The sequence below is a fragment of the Mustela nivalis genome (genome assembly GCF_964662115.1).
Source record: "Mustela nivalis genome assembly, chromosome: 16".
In the NCBI taxonomy this organism is placed as follows: Eukaryota; Metazoa; Chordata; class Mammalia; order Carnivora; family Mustelidae; genus Mustela; species Mustela nivalis.
In genome coordinates, this window is record NC_139035.1 from 66,018,271 (window position 1) to 66,025,888 (window position 7,618).

A 7,618-nucleotide genomic window follows, 5' to 3' on the forward strand; every position below is an offset into this window, starting at 1 on the left:
TCTGAGCCCCTCCCTCGGGTTCTGCTCAGCACCTAGCATGGGGAGAAGCTCAGAGAACGTTTCTTCAGTCAAATATCTGTCCCCTTTGTAAGCCTGGTCCCCGCCGAGCATCTACGGTGGGTCCAGTGCTGTGCTAGAAGCTGTCCCAGCATTCTGTTCAATCCTCACAGCGACACGGAGGGCGTCACCTCCCCCACTTCTGGGCACAGGAACTGAGGCAGAGAGAGGGTCGGGGGCCTGCCCGGAGGCACACAGAAGGAAAGGTGACCGCAGGATTCACAACCAGCATGGCAGACCCCGCTGAGCTCCCTCTGTTCCAGGAGCCCCGGGGCTGTGTGCTCGGAGCAGCCTGGCTTCTGTCGGACACCCCAGGACGGACATTCTTTCCTAAAAGACCCCGCACACCCCCTGCCTCCTCTTCCCTGTCCACAGGTGCTTCCAGACGGGCTCGCTGAGGTGCTGGGTTGTCAAAGTTCGCCACGGTGAAAGCAGCAGCCCCAGATCGAGCCCTCGCCGGTCTCAGAGCCCGTGGAGACACGGAGAGGAACTGTCACCCAGCACCCACCGCCCTCAGGACACTGACTCTCTTCTCCCTTCTCCCCTCCTCTGCTCCGGATCTTCTCCGGTGACCTCGCCACCACCCCTCAATGGAAGGAGAAGCGGAGTTGACCTGAGAGGCTCCCTGTTTGCCCCAAACCACTAAATGCTCACCTCAGGGCAGGTGAGAGCTAGAAATCACCCCAGGTGGGTGAGGTAGGTGTAGGCGATGCCACTCAGCTGGGCTGGGACCTGAGTCACGGTCTCCCGAAGACAGACAGAAGTGCCCCAGGGGGAAGTGGGGCGGGGGCAGGTCATGGTGGGAGCAGCACGTTGGAGCCAAGCAGAAAGATCGTGCGTCTTCCCAGTGCGTCTGCACGGGGCTTGCTGCCCTGGGTGGGATCTAGAACACCTGCCCAGCAAAGTGATTCTGTTGAAAAATCGCTGTGAACACTGTGAACACTTTGTATCTCTTCTATTATTGCTCAGGTTTGAAAATTGACTAAAAATGATGCCAGGATGCTGTCGGCTTTCTCCCCCACTCCACCTTCTCCCGTGGGCCACTGGCGTCCCCAGAACCGACGGCCGAATCAAGCACATTCATCCCCACGCCACGTGTGAACTGAAGAAATTCGCCTTCCGTGATTTGGTCTCTCTCTCGAGTCTTTATCACAATCCCGAGAACTCTCCCTTCGCTCTAAACCTCCTCTGGTAAATGAGTTTATACTAAAACATGAAGGACTCTATATTCCTCCCCCCCACCACGCCCACCCCCCAGCCCCAGGCGTATTTTCAAAAAAAGGTAGGGCTTTATCCAAAGGAGCACTGTAATTATGGGCAGCTTTATGCTTGATAGGAAGCATGCCATGGAAGTCCAATAGACAGAGCTTCTAGAACCCCTAAAATAACCCCTAGCCAAGAGTCCACAGCCGGAGGTAGACTTACCATCAAGTTCCCTGGGTTCACTTGCTCAGGGCCCTCTAAGGCTCCGGGCGGCCTCTGCCGGCGTGCTTGTGTGGCTCCGCATAGAAGAGGCAAGAGTGAGTACCACAGCCATGAGCGATGACGTCTGCTGTCTCTTTCCACTAGGACTTCCCCTCCAGCCCACCTTCCTTCGTGGCCGGGGTGGAAAAGCCACGGGCATTTTGGTGGGGGGTCTGCTAAGTGGAAATTGAATTGAGAGTCCACTTAGGTTGGATTAAAGGCTTATGTGATGTGGCTCCCTGTCCCTTGCCTGTGTGATTAGAGCAGGGATAGCTTTCAAGAGTGCTCCAAGGCCACCACGCTGACTGGCGCAGCATTGGGGCATGTGGACGCAGAGACCCAAGGGGCCCTGGTGGCAAGAGCTTGTCCCCTAGCACGCGGATCTGGAAGCAGTGCCTGAAATGTATGGTATGAGAAGCTGGTCCATGGAAAACACTTCTACTCAGCAAACGTGTAACGCTAAGCGGTGGGTTTGTTTCTCACAGATGCTCTGTGGACATGGAAGTTCTGCCTGGGATGTGTCTGACAATGCCACATGGGACTTACACACTGCTGGAAAATGCTTCCCGCCTTCGATGTGAAGAGGTGGATTGTAATGCAAAATGCAGATGATTCTCAAGGAGACACTATTTAAGTGGAAGAGTTAGATTTCTGATAATCCAATTAACGATGAGGCATACATAACCTGTATGATTACAGTGGGTAGAGTTTTATATTTCTTGATGATTTGACAAAGAACGTAACACTCACAATAGGGCCGCCAGGACAGGGGACGATCTGGCTAATAGCCACTGCTGTCCTTCACAGCCAGTGTTTAAGACTGGTGACAACAGGAGAGAACTCAGACTGTCCTGAAATCTTACAGCTCAGTTACAAAAAACAGTGTCTGGTTCTCTTTTTTGGATTCGACAACAATCCCAAGATTACATACGGTATTATCTGCACAGCACTTTTAAGGTTAAAAGACATTTTTAAAGACTATCAGTCTTTAAATATATTTCGATCAGCCACACTGGAGGAAAACTGAACTATCCTGCTCTTTTGATAAAAAAAAAATTCTTAAATCATTATGAAGAACCAAAGGGTATGCAGCCAAAAAAGGAGAAAAAATACGACATGGTATCTCCGACAGTTACTAAAAATGATTATGTTATTTTTCCGGGTTTTTAATGATTTTTTAATTTGCCAACTTTTAAAAAGGCATAACTTGTTATGATTCCTTTTCTCATTTTTAAAGTACAATTTCACTTCTGTATCTACTTTTGCATTTATAATTTTGTATTACTTTTCTTTTTTTTTTTTTTTTAAGATTTTACTTATTTATTTGACAGAGGGAGAGAGATCACAAGCAGGCAGAGAGGCAGGCAGAGAGAGAGGAGGAAGCAGGCTCCCCGCTGAGCAGAGAGCCCGATATGGGGCTCGATCCCTGGGATCATGACCCGAGCCGAAGGCAGAGGCTCAACCCGCTGAGCCACCCAGGCGCCCCTTGTATTCCTTTTCTTAAAGGGGGTTTCTTCCCCAGCCCACCAATCAATGTAGGCTTCAGGTCCCACAAAAATGGATTCACTCTGTCAACAGAATCAGTATTTTATTAAAATGATGAATAATGATGATCATGGTGATGGTGGTGATGGTGATGGTGATGATGGTGGTGATGACGATGGTGATAGTGGTGATGGCGGTGGTAGCAATGATGGTGGTGGTGATGGTGGTGGTGATGGTGGTGGTGATGGTGGTGGTGATGGTGGTGATGATGGTGGTGGTGATGGTGGTGATGGTGGTGGTGATGGTGGTGGTGGTGATGGTGGTGGTGATGGTGGTGGTGGTGGAGGTGGTGGTGGTGATGGTGGTGGTGGTGGTGGTGGTGGTGGTGATGGTGATGGTGGTGGTGGTGGTGATGGTGGTGGAGGTGGTGGTGGTGATGGTGGTGGTGGTGGTGGTGGTGGTGGTGATGGTGATGGTGGTGGTGGTGGTGGTGGTGGTGATGGTGGTGGTGGTGATGGTGGTGGTGATGGTGGTGGTGATGGTGGTGGTGGTGATGGTGGTGGTGATGGTGGTGGTGGTGGTGATGGTGGTCGTGGTGGTGGTGGTGGTGATGGTGGTGGTGATGGAGGTGGTGGTGGTGGTGGTGGTGGTGGTGGTGGTGACGGTGGTGGTGGTGGTGGTGGTGATGGTCGTGGTGATGGTGGTGGTGATGGTGGTGGTGGTGATGGTGGTGGTGAAGGTGGTGGTGGTGGTGGTGGTGATGGTGGTGGTGGTGTTGGTGGTGATGGTGGTGGTGGTGGTGGTGGTGATGGTGGTGGTGGTGATGGTGGTGGTGATGGAGGTGGTGGTGGTGGTGGTGGTGGTGGTGGTGGTGACGGTGGTGGTGGTGGTGGTGGTGATGGTCGTGGTGGTGGTGGTGGTGATGGTGATGGTGGTGGTGGTGGTGGTGGTGGTGGTGGTGGTGACGGTGGTGGTGGTGGTGGTGGTGATGGTGATGGTGGTGGTGGTGGTGGTGACGGCGATGGTAGCATTTTCCTGGAGTTGCTCTGTGCCTACTTTATTCCAAGGCTTTGCTGTAATTTATCCCATTCTCCCCTCTAATAACATCTCATTTCCTCCATTTTACAGATGAAGGAGAAAAGTCCCCCAGGACGTTAGGTAATCTGCCCACTGTTGCTCAGCGGGGAGGCTGCCAAGTCTGGACACAACCCAGACTTGTTTCCTTTCTGTCCTGCTCTAAGTCCTGTCGCCCCCGCCTTCCTGCTCTGGAGGGGAACGGGGTCCCCAGACTCCCGAGCTCCTCTTACACTCAGAGAAGCCGGGCGACTTGCTGGGGGACACACAGCCGGCAGACAGCAAGGGCAACATTAGGTTTTCCTTTGCCTCCCCCATGCCCAACCAGCGGCCACCAGGCCCCTCACGTGCACAGGTGGGCCACGATTGGCAGATGTGACCTGGGGCTCAGGCTGCGGCCTCCGGACAAGAAGCCTCTGGCAGCACAGCATCACCAGGGGCCGCAGAGGTGACTACGCCTCCCTCCATTTCATTAACTGGAAAATAAACTGAAGCCACAAAGGCCTGTGGCGGGCAGGGCAACGGGCCAGCTGCCGCGGGGCTGGGGTTGTGGGGGGGGGACAGGAGATGTCTCCTGGGGCCTAGGGACTTCCCAATTCCCATCTGCCCAGCCCCTCATCGCCCCCCCCAACCTGTGTCCCCTTCCCAGGCTGCTCCCCCCTCCTGGCCTACACCCCCTCCTGGGCCTGCTGCCCACCCACCACCCCTTCCAAGGCCTGCTGTCCCCTCCCCGGGGGGAGGGGAGCGGGAGAAACCCCCCTCGGAGCGCCCCAGCAGCGCTGTGGGCACAATGGGCCGTCAGATGGTGGGGAGGGGCTGCGACGGCCCACGGAACAGAGGGACATTGAGAGAAGGGCTCTGGGGAAGGCTGGCCCGGGGAAATGGGAATCCCGGAGAGAGGAAGGACTCGCTGCCTCCAGCCCAGGCCGTCGTCCCTTCGCCACGGGCTCCCCCGGCCCTCGGTGCCCTCCCGCTTCCTTTCCTGCGAGGATCCCCCAGCGCCGGGACTCCCCCCACGCCACCCCTTCCCCACCTTGCCGCCTTCCCTCCCGGGCTCACCCCTTCTTCGCAACGCTGACCTCCGTGTCCCCCAGTAGCCTGTGCTGATTGGCCAGGGCGGCCATAGCCGAGTTCCCCAGACCAGTGGCCCTAGCGTTTCTCACAGTCCCAGAGCCAAGCACCAGCAAGACGGGTTTCTTCTGAGGCCGCACTCCTCGGCTGGCCAATAGCCTTCTCCTCCCAGCCTGCATCCTGACGTCCTCCAGCCTGGGTCCTGACGTCTCCCAGCCTGGGTCCTGACGTCCTCTTAGAAACCACCAGTCTTATCGATTCAGACCCACCCGAATGATGGGACCTTAACTTAATTACGTCTTTAAGGGCCTATTTCCATACACAGTCAGACTCTGAGGTACTGGGGTTGGGACTCCCATGTATGAGTTTGGGGGACCTGGTCCAGCGCATAACACCTTCCACAGGAGACCAGTCTGTCCCTCATCCCGCAGGTAACAGGGCTGCCCTAGACCGGACACTGTGACCTCTCCAAACTCGGCTGCGCAAGCACATTAACATCTCCCTCATGTTCCATGCCCCCATACTCAGGACCTCTCAAGTCGCCGTCACACAGACCCCAGTCCCCTAGCAAATGTCACCTGCACACAGGATGTCACCCTCTTGGTCCACTAACCCCTTCTGGCCTCGGGCTTCTTTCTCTGTGGCTGGGGGGCCATCTGTTGCACGCTTCTGGCTCAGCACCTTCATCCCCCTGCCCCTCCCTCGCCGAGCCCTTATGGGGGATGATGAATTAGCTTCTGCTGTACCTCCCCAGCTTCTGCAAGCCCGCACAACTGCAAGGGTTCGAATTCCTCCTTTCTTATGCAAAAGGAGCATGCATAGTTTTCCCACTTTTCTCACTTACCTGTGTACCTAGGAGGTGTCCTGTCACAGCAGTCAGGAGGCTCCTCCTCTTGCTTCTGCGGCTGTGTGGTGGGTCATGACTTGACGACATGACGACTTGACGTGGCTACAACAAGGTTTATTTGGCGCCTCCCCCGAGAGGAGCCCTGGGCTGCCCCCACACCTAGGCAAGAGGAGGCAGAGGGCAGGCAGCCAGGACGGACAGCTGGCAGGAGCTGCGGTCTCCGGCCCGGGAGGGTTTCCACCCGCTGGGAGCTGGGAGCGGCTCTGCTCCGAGAAGGCTTCTGCCCGGAGGGACCCACAGGAGCCCACACTAGACATGTGAGGCTGCTCTGCTGGTTCGAGGCCTCTCCCAGGAGGGACTCCCCGAGAGAGGGGCTGTGATTACCCACCCCCCGTGATCCGTTCTTCCCGGCTCTGTATTCGTTATCTGTGGCTGTGTGACAGAGTGCCCGACGCAGAGTTCCACGGCCCAGGCTCACCCGCTCACCGCGTGCGGGTCAGAAGCCTGGGCAGAAAGGAAGGCAGGACGCCGCTGGCTATGGTCGTGGGGGCGGGCGGTCAGCCAGCAGCAGTGGGGCTCCGGAGCCCGGGCCGGGGGTCTGTGGGGCTGCGGCGTGCAGGCTGGGGCTCTCTGCTTCGCTCCTTGCCGTGGTGGCTGAGGCCCTCGCTCCCGGAAGCAGCTCTCCAGAACATTCCCAGCAGGCGCGTTGGCTTCGAGGCCACCCCGAGATTCCATGCTCCGGAAGCAGCTCTCCAGAACATTCCCAGCAGGCGCGTTGGCTTCGAGGCCGCCCCGAGATTCCATGCTCCTTCAGTCTCTCCTTCTTCGAAGGCCCCGGCCCCCCTCCTGGTGCCTTCATCTGAGTGAGGGTCTCAAAACCAGCCACCTGGGGACCTTAATTACATCTGGAAAATCCTCTTACCGAGTTTGCATCTGACCTGCCCTCGCAACTGCCTAACTGACTCTTACCCAGTTCAGCACCTGCTGAGCCTCTTCTCTGGACCCCGGCCAGGCCCCCTGGTCCCCAGAATAAGTGTGTCAGAGTGCCACTACCTGGCCAGCCCTCTCCCACTGACCCCTGTGGGATCAGGTCCGGCAGGCCGTCTCCCCGCCACGAGCCCTCTAGGCCCCCCATCCCACCTCCTCGTCAGGTCCTGGCAGGGACTTGGGACCCACTGGCATTCTCACTGCTCCCCCACCCCGACCCCACCACCGTATCCCAGCTCCCGTGGCTATGCTGCCCGGAACGCCTTCTCAGTCCTTCCCCCGAGTCTGCCCTCTTCCCCACGTGCGTTTGCATTTAGCAGGTATATTTTGAGAGACGTCTGCATGCACTGGGGCGCAGAGAGAGACAGTGCTTTCCGTGACCTCAGAAGTTTGCAGAGCAGAGGGAGAGCCGGGCAGGCAATCGCAATGCGCACAGGAAGTGTGGCCAGAGGTAGAGGTCAGCATAGGGCACAGTGAGGCAACGGAGGACGAGCAGGGAACTCGGCCCGGGGTTGAGGGAAGACGTCCTCGAGGAGGTGGCTCTTGACCCCCATCTCGTAGGTGGACCAGAGTGAGATGGGGGGGGGGAGTACTTGCTGTGCGTCACCTGCAGAGGAGAGCGGGTGCACACCC

General features: G+C 57.1%; 1 long non-coding RNA gene across 1 annotated transcript; it reads left to right on the forward strand.

Annotated features, from left to right (window-relative positions):
* The first annotated feature begins 236 nt into the window (after window positions 1–236).
* Window positions 237–2,342, forward strand: LOC309850047. Its single transcript, XR_014304054.1, has 3 exons — window positions 237–721; window positions 1,027–1,248; window positions 2,007–2,342. It is a non-coding gene; the product is annotated as an uncharacterized lncRNA (long non-coding RNA).
* Window positions 2,343–7,618: the final 5,276 nt, after the last annotated feature.